This window comes from Entelurus aequoreus, linkage group LG28 (assembly GCF_033978785.1).
Source record: "Entelurus aequoreus isolate RoL-2023_Sb linkage group LG28, RoL_Eaeq_v1.1, whole genome shotgun sequence".
Classification (NCBI taxonomy): Eukaryota; Metazoa; Chordata; class Actinopteri; order Syngnathiformes; family Syngnathidae; genus Entelurus; species Entelurus aequoreus.
In genome coordinates, this window is record NC_084758.1 from 21076254 (window position 1) to 21103075 (window position 26822).

Sequence of the window (26822 nt, forward strand, 5' to 3'; positions counted from 1 at the left end):
ACTTGTGAGTGTTGATGACCCAGCTTTGCATCAGTTGATATTCTAGTTTCAAGCATGTTTTACTCAATATAGGTCATCAAATCTCAGCAACAAGCTGTAATATCTTACGGAGATCATTTAGGATCACAACCCTTAAAACAAGTAAAACACTCTAACATAAAATATGCTTAGTGAGAAGAATGATCTTATCAGACAGAAAAATAAGCAAATATCACCCTTATTTGAGATATTTCATCTTACTTAGCACTAGAAGTCCCAGCATTTTTCTGTCTACCTAGAAGACCCAGAGAGGGGTCATTTGGCCCGACGCTTTTCCCGAATACACTAATCACTCATTTTGTTATGGTAATGAGGCTGTTAGGGGCAGTTTGTCTAGGTAGACAGAAAAATTATACATGTGGGAAATGCCGAAAGGAGCAATGGCAGTGCCAGGATTGTGAGTGACTGCTCAAATGTATGTCAGTCACGTTTACATGGACATGGTTTTTCATTCTTTGTAAATATGCTTTTTTCTTTGTAAATTTTTTTTTTTAAACTATTTTTGGCACACAAAAATAACAATTGCTTCTGCAACAACCCTCCACACCAAAACTGGGAAAACAGTTGCTTTTTCATTCTTTGTAAATATGTTTTGTTTTGTATTTTTTTTAACAATAAATGTCAGAGTGTTGATCCCTTCATTCTGTTGATCCTTGCAAAAACACACACAACCTACCTCAGAACTAAAGCTTGAGCTGTAAGGTCCCCTCCCCCACACAGGCTCAAGTGGCCCCCTGCCGTGTGCCACTAACAGCCACATTTTCATAACAAAAGGAGTGTCCACAGGGGGACTAGGGGTCAAATGACCCTCTTGTGTGTTTTCTAGGTAAAAGTGTCAATTGACCCTTCTCTGGGACTTCGCGTGTTAGATTTCAGTTTTTGCAGTGTGCAAATAAAAAGAAACAAATTAATAGTTTGAAAACCCCCAATTCCAACCCTTGATGCTGAGTGCCAAACAGGGAGGTAATGGGTCCCATTTTTATAGTCTTTGGTATGACCTCCTCATCAGACTCATCAGATGTGTCTGTGTCTTCTGGATGATACTCCACTTTGTCTTCCTCCTCAGAAACCTGTTCATCCGTATCACTATGCTGCTCTGTGTCCTCTCCCTCATTTTCACCCAAAATATTATCCAGTTCTTCTCTCACTGTAAATCTTTTTTTCATTTTCGCATGCTGCAAATTGGAGATGTGCACTCTGCAAGTCACCAACTCTATACTGAATTGACCTCACATGTCTGGACATGTTTGTTTTTGTTTATTTTTGTACTGGATAACAAGGTAAAATGAGAATCCCCTAAAGCTCACATGATTGGGAGAGGAGCGGGCTGTCAGTGTGTTCAGTTTGGGCTCTAATTATTGCTTTATAATCTTATTTTTATAACTGGGTCGAAACCGACCCTAACAACACCAAGGTCTTAATTTCAACCAGAGCATTTTATAATTTAGTGGAAAAAAAATTAAAAGATTTATTTTGTTGAAATAGAGGTTCCTGACAAAGTCAAAAAGCCTTGATGCAAAAAAATAAATTGATGTGATTATTTTATGCATTTAAAAACTAAAACGGGTCTGTGCCGACCCTAACACAAGATGAAGGTTAAGGAAAAAAAAAAATCAATACTAGGTAATATAGAATATATTGCCAAAAGTATTTGGCCACCTGCCTTTACTCACATATGAAATTGATTAAACAAAGATTGAGCTGTTTGGCCACAATACCCAGCAATATGTTTGGAGGAGAAAAGGTGAGGCCTTTAATCCCAGGAATATCATGCCTACCGTCAAACATGGTGGTGTTAGTATTATGCTCTGAAGTTGTTTTGCTTCCAATGGAACTGGTGCTTTAAGTGGGACAATGAAAAAAGGCAATTCTTCAGGACAATCTAAAATCATCAGCCCGGAGGTTGGGTCTTGGGCACAGTTGGGTGTTCCAACAGGACAATGACCCCAAACACACGTCAAAAGTGGTAAAGGAATGGCTAAATCAGGCTAAAATGAAGGTTTTAGAATGGCCTTTCCAAAGTCCTGACTTAAATGTGTGGACAATGCTGAAGAAACAAGTCCATGTCGGAAAACCAACAAATGTAGCTGAACTGCACCAATTTTGTCAAGAGAAGTGGTCAAAAATTCAAGCAGAAGCTTGTGGATGGCTACCAAAATTGCCTTATTGCAGTGAAACTTGCCAAGGGACATGTAAGCAAATATTAACATTGCTGTATGTATACTTTTGACCCAGCAGATTTGGTCACATTTTCAGTAGACCCATAATACATTCATAAAATAACCAAACTTCATGAATATTTTTTCTTGACCAACAAATATGTGCTTCAATCACTCTATCACAAAAAAATAAGAGTTGTAGAAATGATTGGAAACTCAAGACAGCCATGACATTATGTTCTTTACAAGTGTATGTAAACTTTTGATCGTGACTGTATATATATATATACACTACCGTTCAAAAGTTTGGGGTCACATTGAAATGTCCTTATTTTTGAAGGAAAAGCACTGTACTTTTCAATGAAGATAACTTTAAACTAGTCTTAACTTTAAATAAATACACTCTATACATCGCTAATGTGGTAAATGACTATTCCAGCTGCAAATGTCTGGTTTTTGGTGCAATATCTACATAGGTGTATAGAGGCCCATTTCCAGCAACTATCACTCCAGTGTTCTAATGGTACAATGTGTTTGCTCATTGGCTCAGAAGGCTAATTGATGATTAGAAAACCCTTGTGCAATCATGTTCACACATCTGAAAACAGTTTAGCTCGTTACAGAAGCTACATAACTGACCTTCCTTTGAGCAGACTGAGTTTCTGGAGCATCACATTTGTGGGGTCAATTAAACGCTCAAAATGGCCAGAAAAAGAGAACTTTCATCTGAAACTCGACAGTCTATTCTTGTTCTTAGAAATGAAGGCTAATCCACAAAATTGTTTGGGTGACCCCAAACTTTTGAACGGTAGTGTGTGTGTGTGTGTATATATATATATATATATATATATATATATATATATATATATATATATATAATATAACATACATCCATAAATGTGGATGCATATGAAAAAGTGCAATATATTTATCTGTACAGTAACCTATTTATTTATTCATATATGCACATTCTTTTTTATCCTGCACTACCATGATCTAATGAAACGAAAGTTCGTTCTTATCTGTACTGTAAAGTTCAAATTTGAATGACAATAAAAAGGAAGTCTAAGTCTAGTCTAATAATTTCACACATAAGTCGCTCCTGAGTATAAGTCGCACCCCCGGCCAAACTATGAAAAAAACTGCGATTTATAGTCCGAAAAATACGGTATATATATATATATATATATATATATATATATATATATATATATATATATATATATATATATATATATATATATATAAATCTCCTGAGGATTGAGGAAACCCCTCATGAAACAGGCCTGTAGAGATGAAATAGTCTTGTGATTTTTTCCCACACATACATACATATATATATATATATATATATATATATATATATATATATATATATATATATATATATATATATATATATATATATATATATATATATATATATATATATATATATATATATATATATAATATATATATATATATATTTAGTTTTTGTATTGAAAAAAATCAAAAAATCAATTAAAATATATTATTTATAATATATATATATGTATATATAATATAAAAAACTTTTTTTTTAAAATGTTAAATAGATTTTTGATTTTTTTTTTAAATCGCGATTCATTTAAGAATCCATTTTTTGGACACCCCTACTAACTAACTAGTTAGCTATTAATTTATCCAGTAAATTAGCAGAATACAGTTAAATGCTAACCAGCTGGTAAACCAGCACATAAATAGCGTGTTTTTATCCGAGCAAGTCATATTGAACTGTAAATAATCAAGATAACGATGTTGAGTATTAAATGGTGTAATAAGTGTACAGGTGTGTCCTAATTGTTTTTGTTGTCTGCACATCATGTTTTCACAGCTTTAAGGGAAGCGATTATCGCGCCTTCTGGAAGGGACCGGAAGCGTCTCCTCGGAGTCCTGCTGCACTCAGTGGACTGCTGACAAACTGGCTGTGTCACACCTAAAACTCCTGGCTGCAAAAGTGCTAAGAGTGACTTATTAGGCGGCGACTGCGGAACTCTGTAGAACATTATGAAGCCGCTCGGGATGGATTCTCCCAGACGAGAAGAATTGTCTTTGGTCGGAGCTTTGTTTGGTATTGAAAAGGTTCGTCTTTGTCACAATGAGAAGTGGGTCGTTCGTTGCTATCAGGAAGAAGACTGATTACGCTCTCCGTCTCTCCACACCTCGGCCACATATCTCCCCGGCCCCGGCCGATGACCACGTCGCTTTTGTGGCCGCCACAAAGGATCTTTGATCAGCAGTGAAACGCTCAGACAATAGTCTGCATTCACTGCAACAAGGGGAGCGCTCGCGGTCCCCCAGCAGTCTTTAATGAGGAGCGATGGCGGACAGATCACATCATAACCGTGACTGATGCCCCGATAAGGCCGACCCATAGAGCGTCTTTGTCCCAGCCACCGGGTGCCCCTCGGGCCGGCGTCCCTTGCAACTACCGGCCGACCTCGGCCACCTTGTGACCGGATATAGGAGGGTGCATGGATGACCTCGTCCCTCACCCACGGGAGGATAAAAACGGCTGATAGCGGGGACAAGAAATGAGCAATCCTTTGTTACTGTCATCAAATCTCACCACAGCGCCATGGGGGTGTACTCTAGGATGGCTGATTATTGGACCTCGCTATTGATTTATTTCCCCCTGATGCCGACACAAACATCCACTGAACCGTCCGACCTCTAAGAGTCGCTTGAGACTTGGCAACAAACGCACCAACGACGACGACTGTAACTCACCGGTGACATCGGACTCAACAGCACGTTCTTCTTACAGCAGCTTCCTACAAACGGCAGCGTGGAACTGTCACATAGAGGATCTTTGACTCGCGTGTTGGTAATAGGTCCTTAAAAACAGCAAAGTGCGTCGGTCACATAATAGAATAATTGACCAAAATGTTTGCAATAGATTCTTAAAACTAGCCGCGTGTTTGAGTCACATGTATAAAATCATTAACAAATATGTTGGAGTACATCCTTAAAAACAGCAAAGTGACTTTTACCATCATATTTGTACATGTCGTATTTGCTGATGTTGCTCTGTTGTTGTTGTTGTTGTTGTGTTTGCTGTTGTTGTTTTTGTCTCTCTGTCTAATCCCCCTCTTGTCCCCACAATTCCCCCCTCTGTCTTCCTTTTTCTCTCTTTCTATCCCCTCCTGCTCCGGCCCGGCTGCACCAAATGATAATATAAATACATTTAATAAAGTCAAAATACAAGTAAGGCAACAAGAGAAGTATCCTACACTTCTCTTTTGTAAAGTAAATCTGAACAGCCGATATGGGCATCTACATCTGCTATATGATTTGCCCGAGAAGCTGGACAGGACATTATAAAAAAAAACAAAAAAACAAAAAACAAAAAAAAACAGCAAAGTGATTTGGTCACATTTGTAGAATCATTGACCAATATTTTTGCAATAGATTCTTAAAACTAACCACGTGTTTAAGTCACATATATAGAATCATTAACAAATATGTTGCAGTACATCCTTAAAAACGGCAAAATGATTCAGTCACATAATAGAATAATTGACCAATATTGTTGCAATAGATTCTTAAAACTAGCCGCGTGTTTGAGTCACATGTATAAAATCATAAACAAATATGTTGGAGTACATCCTTAAAAACAGCAAAGTGATTTGGTCACATTTGTAGAATCATTCACCAATATTTTCGCAATAGATTCTTAAAACTAACCACGTGTTTAAGTCACATATATAGAATCATTAACAAATATGTTGCAGTACATCCTTAAAAACAGCAAAATGATTCAGTCACAAAATAGAATAATTGACCAATATTGTTGCAATAGATTCTTAAAACTAGCCACGTGTTTGAGTCGCATATATAGAATTATCAACTAATATTTTGTATTATATCCTTACAAATACACTATATAGGATTGTTGACTAATGTTTTTGCAGTTCATCCTTAACTGCAAAAGTGCTTTTGTCACATATATAGAAGTAACTGTTTTTTGTCGGAAAATCCCCCCAAAAAAGCAAAGTGTGTCTCACGTATATGAGTGTTGGTTAGTGTTTTCGCAATACATTCTTAAAAATATCCACGTGTTAATTAACAAATATGTTGCAGTACATCCTTAAAAACAGCAAAGTAATTTGGTCACATGATATAATACTTGACCAATATTTTTGCAATAGATTCTTAAAACTAGCCACATGTTTGAGTCATATGTATAGAATCTTTAACTAATATTTTTTGTAGTATATCCTTAAAAACAGTAAAATGTTTCGATCACATTTATAGAATGGTTGTCTATTTTTGCAGTACATCCTTAAAAAACAGCAAAGTGATTTGGTCGAATATGAAGAATAATTGACCAATATTTTTGCAATAGACTTTTAAAACTAGCCACGTGTTTGAGTCACATATATAAAATCATTAAAAAATATGTTGAAGTACATCCTTAAAAACAGCAAAGTGATTTGGTCACAAATGTAGAATCATTCACCAATATTTTCGCAATAGATTCTTAAAACTAACCACGTGTTTAAGTCACATATATAGAATCATTAACAAATATGTTGCTGTACATCCTTAAAAACAGCAAAGTGTGTCGGTCACATAATAGAATAATTGACCAATATTTTTACAATAGATTCTTAAAACTAACCATGTGTTTGAGTCACATGTATAAAATCATTAACAAATATGTTGGAGTACATCCTTAAAAACAGCAAAGTGATTTGGTCACATTTGTAGAATCATTCACCAATATTTTCGCAATAGATTCTTAAAACCAACCACGTGTTTAAGTCACATATATAGAATCATTAACAAATATGTTGCAGTACATCCTTAAAAACAGCAAAGTGTGTCGGTCACATAATAGAATAATTGACCAATATTTTTACAATAGATTCTTAAAACTAGCCGCGTGTTTGAGTCACATGTATAAAATCATTAACAAATATGTTGGAGTACATCCTTAAAAACAGCAAAGTGATTTGGTCACATATGTAGAATCATTCACCAATATTTTCGCAATGGATTCTTAAAACTAGCCACGTGTTTAAGTCACATATATAGAATCATTAACAAATATGTTGCAGTACATCCTTAAAAACAGCAAAGTGTGTCGGTCACATAATAGAATAATTGACCAAAATTTTTGCAATAGATTCTTAAAACTAGCCGCGTGTTTGAGTCACATGTATAAAATCATTAATAAATATGTTGGAGTACATCCTTAAAAACAGCAAAGTGATTTGGTCACATTTGTAGAATCATTCACCAATATTTTCGCAATAGATTCTTAAAACTAACCACGTGTTTAAGTCACATATATAGAATCATTAACAAATATGTTCCAGTACATCCTTAAAAACAGCAAAGTGATTCAGTCACATAATAGAATAATTGACCAATATTTTTGCAATAGATTCTTAAAACTAGCCGCGTGTTTGAGTCACATGTATAAAATCATTAACAAATATGTTGGAGTACATCCTTAAAAACAGCAAAGTGATTTGGTCACATATGTAGAATCATTCACCAATATTTTCGCAATAGATTCTTAAAACTAGCCGCGTGTTTGAGTCACATGTATAAAATCATAAACAAATATGTTGGAGTACATCCTTAAAAACAGCAAAGTGATTTGGTCACATTTGTAGAATCATTCACCAATATTTTCGCAATAGATTCTTAAAACTAACCACGTGTTTAAGTCACATATATAGAATCATTAACAAATATGTTGCAGTACATCCTTAAAAACAGCAAAGTGTGTCGGTCACATAATAGAATAATTGACCAATATTTTTACAATAGATTCTTAAAACTAGCCGCGTGTTTGAGTCACATGTATAAAATCATAAACAAATATGTTGGAGTACATCCTTAAAAACAGCAAAGTGATTTGGTCACATTTGTAGAATCATTCACCAATATTTTCGCAATAGATTCTTAAAACTAACCACGTGTTTAAGTCACATATATAGAATCATTAACAAATATGTTGCAGTACATCCTTAAAAACAGCAAAGTGTGTCGGTCACATAATAGAATAATTGACCAAAATTTTTGCAATAGATTCTTAAAACTAGCCACGTGTTTGAGTCACATGTATAAAATCATTAACAAATATGTTGGAGTACATCCTTAAAAACAGCAAAGTGATTTGGTCACATATGTAGAATCATTCACCAATATTTTCGCAATAGATTCTTAAAACTAGCCGCGTGTTTGAGTCACATGTATAAAATCATAAACAAATATGTTGGAGTACATCCTTAAAAACAGCAAAGTGATTTGGTCACATTTGTAGAATCATTCACCAATATTTTCGCAATAGATTCTTAAAACTAACCACGTGTTTAAGTCACATATATAGAATCATTAACAAATATGTTGCAGTACATCCTTAAAAACAGCAAAGTGTGTCGGTCACATAATAGAATAATTGACCAAAATGTTTGCAATAGATTCTTAAAACTAGCCGCGTGTTTGAGTCACATGTATAAAATCATTAACAAATATGTTGGAGTACATCCTTAAAAACAGCAAAGTGATTTGGTCACATTTGTAGCATCATTCACCAATATTTTCGCAATAGATTCTTAAAACTAACCACGTGTTTAAGTCACATATATAGAATCATTAACAAATATGTTGCAGTACATCCTTAAAAACAGCAAAGTGTGTAGGTCACATAATAGAATAATTGACCAACATTTTTGCAATAGATTCTTAAAACTAGCCGCGTGTTTGAGTCACATGTATAAAATCATTAACAAATATGTTGGAGTACATCCTTAAAAACAGCAAAGTGATTTGGTCACATATGTAGAATCATTCACCAATATTTTCGCAATAGATTCTTAAAACTAGCCGCGTGTTTGAGTCACATGTATAAAATCATAAACAAATATGTTGGAGTACATCCTTAAAAACAGCAAAGTGATTTGATCACATATGTAGAATCATTCACCAATATTTTCGCAATAGATTCTTAAAACTAACCACGTGTTTAAGTCACATATATAGAATCATTAACAAATATGTTGCAGTACATCCTTAAAAACAGCAAAGTGATTCAGTCACATAATAGAATAATTGACCAATATTTTTGCAATAGATTCTTAAAACTAGCCGCGTGTTTGAGTCACATGTATAAAATCATTAACAAATATGTTGGAGTACATCCTTAAAAACAGCAAAGTGATTTGGTCACATATGTAGAATCATTCACCAATATTTTCGCAATAGATTCTTAAAACTAACCACGTGTTTAAGTCACATATATAGAATCATTAACAAATATGTTGCTGTACATCCTTAAAAACAGCAAACTGATTTGGTCACATATGTAGAATCATTCACCAATATTTTCGCAATAGATTCTTAAAACTAACCACGTGTTTAAGTCACATATATAGAATCATTAACAAATATGTTGCAGTACATCCTTAAAAACAGCAAAGTGATTCAGTCACATAATATAATAATTGACCAATATTGTTGCAATAGATTCTTAAAACTAGCCACGTGTTTGAGTCGCATATATAGAATTATCAACTAATATTTTGTATTATATCCTTAAAAATACACTATATAGGATTGTTGACTAATGTCTTTGCAGTTCATCCTTAACTGCAAAAGTGCTTTAGTCACATATATAGAAGTAACTGTTTTTTGTCAGAAAATCCCCCCAAAAAAGCAAAGTGTGTCTCACGTATATGAGTGTTGGTTAGTGTTTTCGCAATACATTCTTAAAAATATCCACGTGTTAATTAACAAATATGTTGCAGTACATCCTTAAAAACAGCAAAGTAATTTGGTCACATGATATAATACTTGACCAATATTTTTGCAATAGATTCTTAAAACTAGCCACATGTTTGAGTCATATGTATAGAATCTTTAACTAATATTTTTTGTAGTATATCCTTAAAAACAGTAAAATGCTTCGATCACATTTATAGAATGGTTGTCTATTTTTGCAGTACATCCTTAAAAAACAGCAAAGTGATTTGGTCGAATATGAAGAATAATTGACCAATATTTTTGCAATAGACTTTTAAAACTAGCCACGTGTTTGAGTCACATATATAAAATCATTAAAAAATATGTTGAAGTACATCCTTAAAAACAGCAAAGTGATTTGGTCACATATGTAGAATCATTCACCAATATTTTCGCAATAGATTCTTAAAACTAACCACGTGTTTAAGTCACATATATAGAATCATTAACAAATATGTTGCAGTACATCCTTAAAAACAGCAAAATCATTCAGTCACATAATAGAATAATTGACCAATATTGTTGCAATAGATTCTTAAAACTAGCCACGTGTTTGAGTCGCATATATAGAATTATCAACTAATATTTTGTATTATATCCTTACAAATACACTATATAGGATTGTTGACTAATGTTTTTGCAGTTCATCCTTAACTGCAAAAGTGCTTTTGTCACATATATAGAAGTAACTGTTTTTTGTCAGAAAATCCCCCCAAAAAAGCAAAGTGTGTCTCACGTATATGAGTGTTGGTTAGTGTTTTCGCAATACATTCTTAAAAATATCCACGTGTTAATTAACAAATATGTTGCAGTACATCCTTAAAAACAGCAAAGTAATTTGGTCACATGATATAATACTTGACCAATATTTTTGCAATAGATTCTTAAAACTAGCCACGTGTTTGAGTCACATATATAGAATCATTAACTAATATTTGTTGAAGTATATCCTTAAAAACAGCAAAATGCTTCGATCACATTTATAGAATGGTTGTCTATTTTTGCAGTACATCCTTAAAAAACAGCAAAGTGATTTGGTCGAATATGAAGAATAATTGACCAATATTTTTGCAATAGACTTTTAAAACTAGCCACGTGTTTGAGTCACATATATAAAATCATTAAAAAATATGTTGAAGTACATCCTTAAAAACAGCAAAGTGATTTGGTCACATATGTAGAATCATTCACCAATATTTTCGCAATAGATTCTTAAAACTAACCACGTGTTTAAGTCACATATATAGAATCATTAACAAATATGTTGCAGTACATCCTTAAAAACAGCAAAGTGATTCAGTCACATAATAGAATAATTGACCAATATTGTTGCAATAGATTCTTAAAACTAGCCACGTGTTTGAGTCGCATATATAGAATTATCAACTAATATTTTGTATTATATCCTTAAAAATACACTATATAGGATTGTTGACTAATGTTTTTGCAGTTCATCCTTAACTGCAAAAGTGCTTTTGTCACATATATAGAAGTAACTGTTTTTTGTCGGAAAATCCCCCCAAAAAAGCAAAGTGTGTCTCACGTATATGAGTGTTGGTTAGTGTTTTCGCAATACATTCTTAAAAATATCCACGTGTTAACTAACAAATATGTTGCAGTACATCCTTAAAAACAGCAAAGTAATTTGGTCACATGATATAATACTTGACCAATATTTTTGCAATAGATTCTTAAAACTAGCCACGTGTTTGAGTCACATATATAGAATCATTAACTAATATTTGTTGAAGTATATCCTTAAAAACAGCAAAATGCTTCGATCACATTTATAGAATGGTTGTCTATTTTTGCAGTACATCCTTAAAAAACAGCAAAGTGATTTGGTCGCATATGTAGAATCATTCACCAATATTTTCGCAATAGATTCTTAAAACTAACCACGTGTTTAAGTCACATATATAGAATCATTAACAAATATGTTGCTGTACATCCTTAAAAACAGCAAAATGATTTGGTCACATATGTAGAATCATTCACCAATATTTTCGCAATAGATTCTTAAAACTAACCACGTGTTTAAGTCACATATATAGAATCATTAACAAATATGTTGCTGTACATCCTTAAAAACAGCAAAGTGATTAGGTCACATATGTAGAATCATTCACCAATATTTTCGCAATAGATTCTTAAAACTAACCACGTGTTTAAGTCACATATATAGAATCATTAACAAATATGTTGCAGTACATCCTTAAAAACAGCAAAGTGATTCAGTCACATAATAGAATAATTGACCAATATTGTTGCAATAGATTCTTAAAACTAGCCACGTGTTTGAGTCGCATATATAGAATTATCAACTAATATTTTGTATTATATCCTTAAAAATACACTATATAGGATTGTTGACTAATGTTTTTGCAGTTCATCCTTAACTGCAAAAGTGCTTTTGTCACATATATAGAAGTAACTGTTTTTTGTCGGAAAATCCCCCCTAAAAAGCAAAGTGTGTCTCACGTATATGAGTGTTGGTTAGTGTTTTCGCAATACATTCTTAAAAATATCCACGTGTTAATTAACAAATATGTTGCAGTACATCCTCAAAAACAGCAAAGTAATTTGGTCACATGATATAATACTTGACCAATATTTTTGCAATAGATTCTTAAAACTAGCCACGTGTTTGAGTCACATATATAGAATCATTAACTAATATTTGTTGAAGTATATCCTTAAAAACAGCAAAATGCTTCGATCACATTTATAGAATGGTTGACTATTTTTGCAGTACATCCTTAAAAAACAGCAAAGTGATTTGGTCGCATATGTAGAATCATTGGCCAATATTTTTGCAATAGATTCTTAAAACTAGCCACGTGTTTGAGTCGCATATATAGAATTATCAACTAATATTTTGTATTATATCCTTAAAAATACACTATATAGGATTGTTGACTAATGTTTTTGCAGTTCATCCTTAACTGCAAAAGTGCTTTTGTCACATATATAGAAGTAACTGTTTTTTGTCAGAAAATCCCCCCAAAAAGCAAAGTGTGTCTCACGTATATGAGTGTTGGTTAGTGTTTTCGCAATACATTCTTAAAAATATCCACGTGTTAATTAACAAATATGTTGCAGTACATCTTTAAAAACAGCAAAGGAATTTGGTCACATAATATAATACTTGACCAATATTTTTGCAATAGATTCTTAAAACTAGCCATGCGTTTGAGTCACATATATAGAATCATTAACTAATATTTGTTGAAGTATATCCTTAAAAACAGCAAAATGCTTCGATCACATTTATAGAATGGTTGTCTATTTTTGCAGTACATCCTTAAAAAACAGCAAAGTGATTTGGTCGCATATGTAGAATCATTGGCCAATATTTTTGCAATGGATTCTTAAAACTAGCCACGTGTTTGAGTCACATATATAAAATCATTAACAAATATGTTGCAGTACATCCTTAAAAACAGCAAATTAATTGGGTCACGTAATATAATAATTCACCAATATTTTTGCAATAGATTCTTAAAACTAGCCACATGTTTGAATCACATGTATAGAATCTTTAACTAATATTTTTTGTAGTATATCCTTAAAAACTGTAAAATGCTTCGATCACATTTATAGAACGGTTGACTATTTTTGCAGTACATCCTTAAAGACAGCAAAGAGATTCAGTCACATAATATAATAATTGACCAATATTTTTGCAATATATTCTTAAAAAAAGCCACATGTTTGAGTCACATACTGTATATAGAATATTTAACTAATATTTTGTAATATATCCTTAAAAACAGCAAAATGGTTCGATCCCATACACTGTATAGGATTGTTGACTAATGTTTTTTGCAGTGCATCCTTAACTACAAAAGTGCTTTTGTCACACAAATATATTTAACTGTTTTTTGTCAGAAAATCCCCAAAAACAGCAAAGTGTGTCGGTCCCACGTATATGAGTGTTGATTAGTGTTTTTGCAATACATTCTTAAAAATAGCCACGCGTTTGAGTCACATATATAACATCATTAACAAATATGTTGCAGTACATCCTTAAAAACAGCAAAGTGATTAGGTCAAATTATAGAAATATTGACCAATATTTTTGCAAAAGATTCTTAAAACTAGCCACATGTTTGAGTCACGTGTATAGAATCATTAACTAATATTTTTTGTAGTGTATCCTTAAAAACAGCAACATGCTTCGATCACATTTATAGAACGGTTGACTATTTTTGCAGTACATCCTTAAAAAAAGAAAACTGATTTGGTCACATATGTAGAATCATTGACCAATATTTTTGCAATAGATTCTTAAAACTAGCCACACGTTTGAGTCACATATATGAAATAATTAACAAACATGTTGCAGTACATCCTTAAAAACAGCAAAGTAATTTGGTCACATAATAGAAATATTTACCAATATGTTTGCAATAGATTCTTAAAACTAGCCACATGTTTGAGTCACATATATAGAATCATTAACTAATATTTGTTGTAGTATATCCTTAAAAACAGCAAAATGCTTCGATCACATTTATAGAATGGTTGACTATTTTTGCAGTACATCCTTAAAAGCAGCAAAGTGATTTGGTCGCATATGTAGAATCATTGACCAATATTTTTGCAATAGACTTTTAAAAATAGCCACGTGTTTGAGTCACATATATAAAATAATTAACAAATATGTGGAAGTACATCCTTAAAAACAGCAAAGTGATTTGGTCACATAATAGAATAATTGACCAATATTTTTGCAATGGATTCTTAAAACTAGCCACATGTTTGAGTCACATATATAGAATCTTTAACTAATGTTTTTTGTAGTATATCCTTAAAAACTGTAAAATGATTTGATTACATTTATAGAACGGTTGACTATTTTTGCAGTACATCCTTAAAAACAGCAAAGTGATTCGGTCACATATGTAGAATCATTGACCAATATTTTTGCAACAGATTCTTAAAACTAGCCACGTGTTTGAGTCACATATGTAGAATAATTAACAAATATGTTGCAGTACATCCTTAAAAACAGCAAAGTGATTTGGTCACATAATATAATAATTAACTAATATTTTTGCAATAGATTCTTAAAACTAGCTACGTGTTTGAGTTACACATATAGAATCATTAACTAATATTTTGTGTAGTATATCCTTAAAAACAGTAACATGCTTTAAACATATTTATAGAATGGTTGACTATTTTTGCAGTATATCCTTAAAAACAGCAAAAACCAATATTTTTGCAATACATTCGTAAAACTAGCCACATGTTTAAGTTACATATATAGAATTTTTAACTAATATTTTATATTATATCCTTAAAAACAGCAAAGTGATTCGGTCACATAATAGTGTAATTGACTATTATGTTCGCAATGCATTCTTAAAACTAGCCACATATTTTGATAACATTTAAAGAATTGTTAACTAATATTTTGGAGTACATCCTTAAAAACAGCAAAAGTGCTTCAGTCACATAAATACAATTGTTACCTGATGTTTTTCCAGTACATTCTTAACAACAGCAAAAATGCTTCAATCAGGATCGTTGACTAATGTTTCTGCAGAACACTTTCAAAAAACAGCAAAGTACGTTGGTTGCATGTATAGGATTGTTGATTAGTGTTTCTGCGGTTTATCCTTAAAAACAGCAAACGTATTTTAATCACCATTAACTGTTTTTGCATTCTTAAAAACAGCAAAAGTACTTTGATCACTGTTAACTGTTTTTACTGTACATCCTTAAAAACAGCAAAAGTACTTTCATAACTGTTAACTGTTTTTGCATCCTAAAAAAAAGCAAAAGTTCTTTGAAAACTGTTAACGTTTTTGCTGTACATACTTAAAAACAGCAAAAGTACTTTCATAACTGTTAACTGTTTTTGCATCCTAAAAAAAAGCAAAAGTACTTTGAAAACTGTTAACGTTTTTGCTGTACATACTTAAAAACAGCAAAAATACATTGATCACTGTTAACTGTATTTGCATTCTTAAAAACACCAAAAGCACTTTGATCACTGTTAACTGTTTTTGCATCCTTAAAAACAACACAAGTACTTTAGTCACTGTTAACTGTTTTTGCTGTACATACTTAAAAACAGCAAAAGTACTTTCACAACCGTTAACTGTTTTTGCATCCTATAAAACAGCAAAAGTACTTTGAAAACTGTTAACTGTTTTTTAGCTGTACTTTTTAAACAAAAACAGCAAAGGTACTTTGATCATTTTCAACTATATTTGCATTCTTAAAAACGGCAAAAGTACTTAAGCATTGTTAACTGTTTTTGCATCCTTAAAACTACTACTACTCAGTGGCCTAATGGTTAGAGTGTCCGCCCTGAGATCGGTAGGTTGTGAGTTCAAACCCCGGCCGAGTCATACCAAAGACTATAAAAATGGGACCCATTACCTCCCTGCTTGGCAATCAGCATCAAGGGTTGGAATTGGGGGTTAAATCACCAAAAATGATTCCCGGGTGCGGCTACGCTGCTGCCCACTGCTCCCCTCACCTCCCAGGGGGTGATCAAGGGGATGGGTCAAATGCAGAGGACACATTTCACCACACCTAGTGTGTGTGTGACTATCATTGGTACTTTAACTTTAACTTTAACTTTAACTTAAAAACACTTTGATCACTGTTAACTGTTTTTCCTGAACATCCTTCCCTGCATAGGCTGCTGCCCCCGCGACCTGACCTCGGATAAGTGGAAGAAGATGGATGGATCCTTAAAACAGCAAAAGTACTTTGATCAGCATTAACTGTTTTTGCATCCTCAAAAACAGCAAAAGTTCTTTGATCACTGTTAACTGCTTTTGCTGTACATCCTTAAAAACAACAAAAGTACTTTGATCACTGTTAACTGTTTTTGCATCCTTAAAAACAGCAATGGCACTTTGATCACTGTTAACTGTTTTTGCTGTACTTTTTTTTTTAAAACTGGAAAGGTACTTTGATCATTTTTAACTGTATTTGCATTCTTAAAAACGGAAAAAGTACTTTGATCACTGTTAACTGTTTTTGCATTCTTAAAAAAAAGCAAAAGTACTTTAAACACAGTTAACAGTTTTTGAGTCCTTAAAAACAGCTAAAGTACTTCGATCAGCGTTAATTGTTTTTGCATTCTTAAAAACAGCAAAACTACTTGAATCACCGTTAACTGTTTTTTGCATTCTTAAAAACAGAAACAGTACTTTGATCACTGTTAACTGTTTTTTGCATTCTTACAAACAGCAACAGTACTTTGATCACTGTTAACTGTTTTTGCATCCTTACAAACAGCAAAAGTACTTTGATCACTGTTAACTGTTTTTGCATCCTTAAAAACAGCAACAGTACTTTGATCATCCTTAACTGTTTTTGCATTCTTAAAAAAAGCAAAAGTACTTTGATCACAGTTAACAGTTTTTGAGTCCTTAAAAACAGCTAAAGTACTTCGATCACCGTTAATTGTTTTTGCATTCTTAAAAACAGCAAAAGTACTTTGATCACCGTTAACTGTTTTTTGCATTCTTAAAAACAGCAACAGTACTTTGATCACTGTTAACTGTTTTTTGCGTTCTTAAAAACAGCGAAAGTACTTTGATCACTGTTAACTGTTTTTGCATCCTTAAAAGCAGCAAAATGACTTTGATCACAGTTAACTGTTTTTGTATCCTTAAAAACAGCAACAGTACTTTGATCACAGTTAACTGTTTTTGTATCCTTAAAAACAGCGACAGTACTTTGATCACTGTTAACTGTTTTTGCATCCTTAAAAACAGCAAAAGTACTTTGATCACCGTTAACTGTTTTTGCATTCTTAAAAACAGCAAAAGTACTTTGATCACCGTTAACTGTTTTTGCATTCTTAAAAATAGCAAAAGTACTTTGATCACCGTTAACTGTTTTTGGCATCTTTAAAAATAGCAAAAGTATGTTGATCTCCGTTAACTGTTTGTGCATCCTTAAAAATATCAAAAGTACTTTGATCACCATTAACTGTTTTTGCATTCTTAAAAACAGCAAAAGTACTTTGATCATAGTTAACTTTTTTTTGCATCCTTAAAAATATCAAAAGTATTTTGATCACCATTAACTGGTTTTGCATTCTTAAAAACAGCAAAAGTACTTTGATCACAGTTAACTGTTTTTGTATCCTTAAAAACAGCGACAGTACTTTGAGCACCGTTAACTGTTTTTGGCATCCTTAAAAACAGCAAAAGTACTTTGATCACCATTAACTCTTTTTTGCATTCTTAAAAATAGCTAAAGTACTTTGATCACCGTTAACTGTTTTTGGCATCCTTAAATATAGCAAAAGTATGTTGATCTCCGTTAACTGTTTGTGCATCCTTAAAAATAGCAAAAGTACTTTGATCACCATTAACTGTTTTTGCATTCTTAAAAATAGCTAAAGTACTTTGATCACCGTTAACTGTTTTTGCATTCTTAAAAACAGCAAAAGTGTGTCACATTTACTGTTTAGGCTCATTGACTGATGTTTTTGCTGAACATCCTTAAAAATAGCAAACGTGTTTTGACCACATAGAATAAAAAGTGACATGCGTCCTTTCTCGAAAAAAGACATTTGCAGAATTCAAAGAGACAAAAAGATGATTAAAAAAAAAAAAAAAGCATTTAGCTTGCACCTCAACAAACATGCGGTTTAACCCTTTTAACACCTAAAGACCCACGTTCCACCTCACTCATTGTACTGATTTACTTTTCGTCCTCTTGCGGTTCACCCTGTCCTGAAAGGGTGTGCGGGCCCACAGGAAGAAGTGACACTCAGGCACGACGCATCACGGCGAGCTTTTTGAAGGTCACCGCAGAACTCTTTTCTCTTCCCCTTTTTCCGAGCGTGACAGCGACGGCTGTAGGCGACCCTCATCAGCAGTCGTGCCGCCTATCCAAGGCGTCGCACGGGATTACTGGCGTGGGGAGTCAATGAGAGCTGTGTGTGGTCGGCCTCTTCGCAAAATCGGTGAATACGCGTTCGGGGACGCTTCTCCTCACTTGGCCTGGTGTCGCCGCATTAGGTACACCTCTGCAAACGTGACAATGCTCACTTTTAAGAGGTGATCATTTCACGACGGTTATTATTTGAAGCGGCGACACATAATTGGAAGTGGTTTTATTTCGGCTTGTTTAGCACCGTGGACCCGTCATCGCCATGGAAACAGAATTAGTGAAGGTTGATGCATCTCCTTATATGGTGTCATCTCATCTAAGTCTCCCATTTATCAGGTGTCAAATTGTATTGAGCAGAACAAATGAGGGCCCCTCTTTTTCCGTGATGACCTCGCCCCATTGATTATTAACAATTGCATCATGCCTACCTGTGAGTGGCGGGAAGAAAAGCGTCGACAAATTGCACGCATACATCGCCCCGTGTCACTGGTTTGTGTGTGATAGGAAGGACGGGTGTTACTGGTGTGCATGTTGTGAGTGACCGGAGGAAAAGTGTAGGCGCGCTTGTTAAAGTTAAAGTTAAAGTTAAAGTACCATGGACAGTCACACACACACTAGGTGTGGTGAAATGACCCTCTGCATTTGACCCATCCCCTTGTTCCACCCCCTGGGAGGTGAGGGGAGCAGTGAGCAGCAGCGGTGGCCGCGCTCGGGAATCATTTTGGTGATTTAACCCCCAATTCCAACCCTTGATGCTGAGTGCCAAGCAGGGAGGTAATGGGTCCCATTTTTATAGTCTTTGGTATGACTCGGTCGGGGTGTGAACTCACAACCTACCCATCTCAGGTAGGTCAATACATACAAACATGTATATATATATATATATATATATATATATATATATATATATATATATATATATATATATATATATATATATATATATATATATATATATATATATATACATACAAACATATACATACAAACAAATATATATATACTGTACATACACATACATACATACACATACATACATATATTTATATATATATATATACATATGTAATTAAGAGTATGCGAAAGTTTGACCCCGACCTTGTTTACTTCAGTGACAACCTCCCTAATTTTTTGTAATCAATCAGCCAAACATGGATGAGTGTGGAGAAAGAGTTTTGCTTTTTTTTCCCATCATGCATTGTAATGGACTTAAAGGCCTACTGAAATGAAATTTTCTTATTTAAACGGGGATAGCAGGTCCATTCTATGTGTCATACCTGATCATTTCGCGATATTGCCATATTTTTGCTGAAAGGATTTAGTAGAGAACATCGACGATAAAGTTCGCAACTTTTGGTCGCTGATAAAAAAGCCTTGCCTGTACCGGAAGTAGCGTGGCGTCACAGGTTGTGGAGCGCCTCACATCATGGCCACCAGCAGCGAGAGCGATTCGGACCGAGAAAGCGACGATTACCCCATTAATTTGAGCGAGGATGAAAGATTCGTGGATGAGAAAAGTTAGAGTGAAGGATTAGAGGGCAGTGGAAGCGATTCAGATAGGAAAGATGCTGTGAGAGGCGGGTGGGACCTGATATTCAGCTGGGAATGACTAAAACAGTAAATAAACACAAGACATATATATACTCTATTAGCCACAACACAACCAGGCTTATATTTAATATGCCACAAATTAATCCGCATAACAAACACCTCCCCCCTCCCGTCCATATAACCCACCAATACAACTCAAACACCCGCACAACACACTCAATCCCACAGCCCAAAGTACCGTTCACCTCCGTAAAGTTCATGCAGCACATATATTTCCCCAAAGTTACGTACGTGACATGCACATAGCGGCACGCACGGACGGGCAAGCGATCAAATGTTCGGAAGCCAAAGCTGCGTACTCACGGTAGCGCGTCTGCTATCCAACTCAAAGTCCTCCTGGTTGTGTTGCTGTAGCCAGCCGCTAATACACCGATCCCACCTACAGCTTTCTTCTTTGCTGTCTTCATTGTTCATTAAACAAATTGCTAAAGATTCACCAACACAGATGTCCAGAATACTGTGGAATTTTGCGATGAAAACAGACGACTTAATAGCTGGCCACAATGGTGTCCCAATATGTCCGCACAATCCGTGACGTCACGCGCAAACGTCATCATACCGAGACGTTTTCAGCAGAATATTTCGCGGGAAATTTAAAATGACACTTTACTAATCTAACCCGGCTGTATTGGCATGTGTTGCAATGTTAAGATTTCATCATTGATATATAAACTATCAGACTGCGTGGTCGGTAGTAGTGGCTTTCAGTAGGCCTTTAAATCGGTGTAATTTAGAATTTTTTTATGGTGTGCAGACACTTTTTATAAAGTCCACAAAGTTCAGTCAGCAGGTCGTGTTTGGTGTGAACCTGCGTGTTGACTTTTTTTGTTGGTCTGATTTTTTATTTTACTTATTTTTTTACACCATGACTAGGTAAGGTCGTTTGAAGCTCCGAAACAAAGTTGCCATATAATTGGGTAGCACAAATTAACATCCTAGTGAAAATGTCTTCTTACATTTTTCAACCCAGTTGGTTAAGTGACTTGCGCCCCCAAGTCGACCAAAAAACGCATTTTATATCTTCTTAAAAGACTTGAACACGCGTTTTTAGATCCACCAGTGCATCATAATGCACCTACAAGCCAGCTTGTGAAGATGTATTCACATGTGAATAATATAAATACAGTCTATTATACAGCATTATTCACATGTGAATAATATAAATACAGTCTATTATACAGCATTATTCACATGTGAATAATATAAATACAGTCTATTATACAGCATTATTCACATGTGAATAATATAAATACAGTCTATTATACAGCATTATTCCCATGTGAATAATATAAATACAGTCTATTATACAGCATTATTCCCATGTGAATAATATAAATACAGTCTATTATACAGCATTATTCACATGTGAATAATATAAATAGTCTATTATACAGCATTATTCCCATGTGAATAATATAAATACAGTCTATTATACAGCATTATTCACATGTGAATAATATAAATACAGTCTATTATACAGCATTATTCACATGTGAATAATATAAATACAGTCAATTATACAGCATTATTCACATGTGAATAATATAAATACAGTGTATTATACAGCATTATTCACATGTGAATAATATAAATACCGTCTATTATACAGCATTATTCACATGTGAATAATATAAATACAATCTATTATACAGCATTATACACATGTGAATAATATAAATACAGTCTATTATACAGCATTATTCACATGTGAATAATATAAATACAGTCTATTATACAGCATTATTCACATGTGAATAATATAAATACAGTCTATTATACAGCATTATTCCCATGTGAATAATATAAATACAGTCTATTATACAGCATTATTCACATGTAAATAATATAAATACAGTCTATTATACAGCATTATTCACATGTGAATAATATAAATACAGTCTATTATACAGCATTATTCCCATGTGAATAATATAAATACAGTCTATCATACAGCATTTATCCCATGTGAATAATATAAATACAGTCTATTAAACAGCATTATTCACATGTGAATAATATAAATACAGTCTATTATACAGCATTATTCACATGTGAATAATATAAATACAGTCTATTATACAGCATTATTCACATGTGAATAATATAAATACAGTCTATTATACAGCGTTATACACATGTGAATAATATAAATACAGTCTATTATACAGCATTATACACATGTGAATAATATAAATACAGTCTATTATACAGCATTATTCACATGTGAATAATATAAATACAGTCTATTATACAACATCATTCACATGTGGATAACATAAATAGTAATAATAATAATAATGCTGTATAATACACTGTATTTATATTATTCACATGTGAATAATGCTGTATAATAGACTGTATTTATATTATTCACATGTGAATAATGTTGTTTAATAGATTGTATTTATATTATTATTTACATGTGAATAATGCTGTATAATAGACATTATTTATATTATTCACATGTGAATAATGCTGTATAATAGACTGTATTTATGTTTGCTGTTTAATAGATTGTATTTATATTATTCACATGTGAATAATGATGTATAATAGACAGTATTTGTATTATTCACATGTGAATAATGCTGTATAATAGACTGTATTTATGTTATTCACATGTAAAAAATACCTAAGTGTTTATTGTCTATTATGAGCGAACTGTGGTGCTGAATTCCCCCCAGGGATCAATAAAGTACTTTCTATTCTATTCTATGTATTTGTGCTGATGCGGCTATAAAGCCAACATGGCCGAAGTTCACTCCTTCTGTTACGACTCTCCTTCATGATTTCCCCTTTGTGAGTCTGCCTCGTACCATTTTTAGACGACTTAGGCTAAAAACAAAGCACCGTGTCCAATTTCTTCCACCAGCTGCACAATTTCACACAAACACCTGTAGTCAAAGCAAAGCTCCAAGCAACCCTTTCACTTTTGTTTCCGTGATTTAAATAAGAGAGAACAATAAAGTCGCACGCTCTCCACACACTGCTCCAGTTTGCCGGTTGTCGAGTAATCTCTTATTCTTCTCTGCAGAGGAGTGGAACACACTTTCTCTTTTCCCCCCCCATAAAGACTTAAATAGCAGTTATTTACAGTCTGCTTGGCTATGTAAATAGGCTGCGACTCGACAGCGTTTCCACTTCCTATGGTATTGTCGCCTGAGAAGGAGTGAGTAACGAGACGACTGTGTCCGTCCGACTTGTGCCGGCTGCGTGAGTGCTGCTGGCACTGAGGAGCTGTGGTTCGGAACTTTTATATTACCGTATTTTCCGAACTGTAAGGCGCACTTAAAATACTTTTTTCCTCAAAACTCGACACTGCGCCTTATAACGCGATGCACTTAATGTAAGGAATAATGATGTTTTTTCTTACCCACCTCGAAGCAATTGTATTTGGTACATGGTGTAATGATTAGTGTGACCAGTAGATGGCAGTCACACATTAAATATTAGTGTAGGCTGCACTATGATGACAATATGACTCAAGTAAACAACACCAACATTTTATATGTTCCATTGAAATATAGAACATTACACACGGCGCTCAAAAATCTATCAAAATGTTTTAGTACGACTTTGGTAAGCAATGAAGCCACACCGCTTGATGTGCTTCAACATAGGAGTATTATTATTGTGTGTGTATAAGGTAAGACATATTATCTGGCGTTTTGTTTCGCAATATTATGCAAAAGCTACTTTTCTTACCTTCTGGTACCTGCTGATCTGTATTTGGGATCTGCATAAATCCTGAAAAATTGCGTACATTCGTCTTTATAGTCTGTGCCGACACCGTAGTCGATAAGCTTCTTCTTTTTCTCTATCTTCTTGTTATGTGACATTCATCCTCCACTGTTGCCATTTCTAATATAAAGTAGTGTTAAGTTATTACTTATATCTGTCAGTAAACTCGCCATGAAAGCGCTAAAACATACCGGTGCAGTGAAATTACATTATTCACCCAAGGAACTTTAGTTACTAGAGAGTTCCGGTCCGACGATTTTTCACGGGACACATTTCCGGTGTTGTTGTTTCCGGATGAGGAGATGCTGCTCCGTTATTGATTGAAGTAAAGTCTGAATGTCATTAAAACAGTTAGCTCCAACTTTTGACACTTCTTTGACCAAAATAACCACCATTACACGTTATGTAGACCACAAGGAAATGTTTTCCATTTTGAAAAAAAATTAAATAATATGACTTCTTTAATGCGCCTTATAATCCGGTGCGCCTTATATATGAAAAACGATAAAAAATACAGCATTCATCGGCAATGCGCCTTATAATCCGGTGCGCCCTATGGTCCGGAAACTACGGTACAGCTATTCCCACAATGACTGTGATTTGAGTCATTTTCAGTGGATAAGTGATTCTAAACTGTTGTACAAGTTGATAAAATGTACACATGCCGAAAAATGAACTGTAATTACATTGTTATTGAGCAACATGTTCTGCATGTAGATGAGATTGCAAAATTTTGATCGGGATCTGGGTTTCTGGAGCCTGTTGAAAGTTTTGTGAGGAGCCGTCAGATCAAAGTTTGATGCCATATTATGGCGCCACATCCTATGGCTTGGGAATAATTCCTTCGCAATCTATCATCTCCCATCCGTCTGGTAGCTGTTTTTTTAACCGTAACTCAGTTGGTGGAGGTTTTACTACAAGCAGACAGTGTGTAGACAGAAAATAGAGAACGGACGCATTTTGGCTTAAAAACTAACGATAAAGGTCAAGTTATAACACTGAAACGCCCTCAGGAAGAGATGCTTTAAGACATGGCTAGTTAGCTAGCGGCTAAAGTCCGGCCATAGTCTGCAGTGTTTTAGCTACTTCAAAATCACAAATAATGGCGACATATAATGTATGTTTCTTACAAGTATCATTATCACTGCAGGACGAGGAATAGCTAAACATGCTTCACCACCCACCGTAGCTCACTGGCATCACAATGTACACAAACGCCATTGGTGGATCTACACCTACATCCACTGTAATGATATCAAGTACAGGAGCGTATCTAGTTGATACTAATATGATTATATCAATATTTTTTGACATCACAACATCTTAACTTTAATAAAAATGTATATTATATTTATAAACTCAGGAAATATGTCCCTGGACACATGAGGACTTTGAATATGACCAATGTATGATCCTGTAACTACTTGGTATCGGATTGATACCCAAATTTGTGGTATCATCCAAAACTAATGTAAAGTATCAAACAACAGAAGGATAAGTGATTATTACATTTTAACAGAAGTGTAGATAGAACATGTTAAAAGAGAAAGTAAGCAGACATTAACAGTAAATGAACAAGTAGATTATGATATATATATATATAATAATTACAACAAACAATACTACTAAACTATAGAATGTTGTGTGACAAAATCCAAGAGCGTATGTTTGTGACTATGTGTGTAGATTAACTGAAGTGTGTTACCTAGTGTTGTTGAGAAAGCAGTCAAGTCCAAAGAGGGCAAGGCAAACGGGGTCCAAGATCCGCGAGGGGTCCGTGGGGCAGAGAGAGACGTCAGTGTCCGGGGGCGAGCGAGGAGTCGGGAAACGAGGGAGGCAGTCGAGATCCAGGTCAACGGAAGGGAAACACTGCGGAAACACGGGAGAACAAACAAGGATGTCAGACACAAGGGAAAAGCGCAGAGAGAGAGAGTATAAGCCTTATGGTATCCAAAGGGTAAACTTAGTTCCCGCGTCGATTCTTGGGTCCACTGGTCCTTTATACAGCTCGCCCTCATCAGTCCCAGGTGTGCAGATTGCGATTGTGTGCAGGCTTGTTGCTTCGTGGGCGTGCTGCGCTCAGCGTGAGCGGGGGCGTGTCCGGGCGAGCAGCCAGAGGAGGAACATGTGACACTCAGTTGCAGAAGAGAAGCGGGTTCGAATCCGCGCCGAGACAGAAACGACCAAAATGTTATGGTCAAATCAACGTCAGAACCCAACATTGATTAAACGTTGTCAAAAAGAATGTTGTTTCAACGTTGTATTTGTGTTGTAGAATATTAGTTGGGAAATGACCACATTTTGAATGGTCAAATCAACGTCACCACCTGACATTGAATAAATGTTGTCAAAAAGCATGTTGTTTCAACGTTGTATTTGTGTTGTAAAATATCGGTTGGGGAAATGACCATATTTTAAAGGCCTACTGAAATGATTTTTATTTATTTAAACGGGAATAGCAGATCCATTCTATGTGTCATACTTGATCATTTCGCGATATTGCCATATTTTTGCTGAAAGGATTTAGTAGAGAAAATCGACGATAAAGTTCGCAACTTTTGCTCGCTGATAAAAAAAAGCCTTGCCTGTACCGGAAGTAGCGTGACGTCACAGGGG

At 34.4% G+C, this 26822-nt stretch overlaps 1 long non-coding RNA gene across 1 annotated transcript in view; it reads right to left on the reverse strand.

Annotated features, from left to right (window-relative positions):
• The window catches only part of LOC133645214 (uncharacterized), a 60581-nt gene extending 34577 nt beyond the window's left edge, over positions 1–26004 (reverse strand). The window contains exon 1 of the long non-coding RNA XR_009824927.1: positions 25912–26004. This is a non-coding gene — a long non-coding RNA (uncharacterized LOC133645214). The remainder of the gene's footprint in view (positions 1–25911) is intronic.
• Positions 26005–26822: the final 818 nt, after the last annotated feature.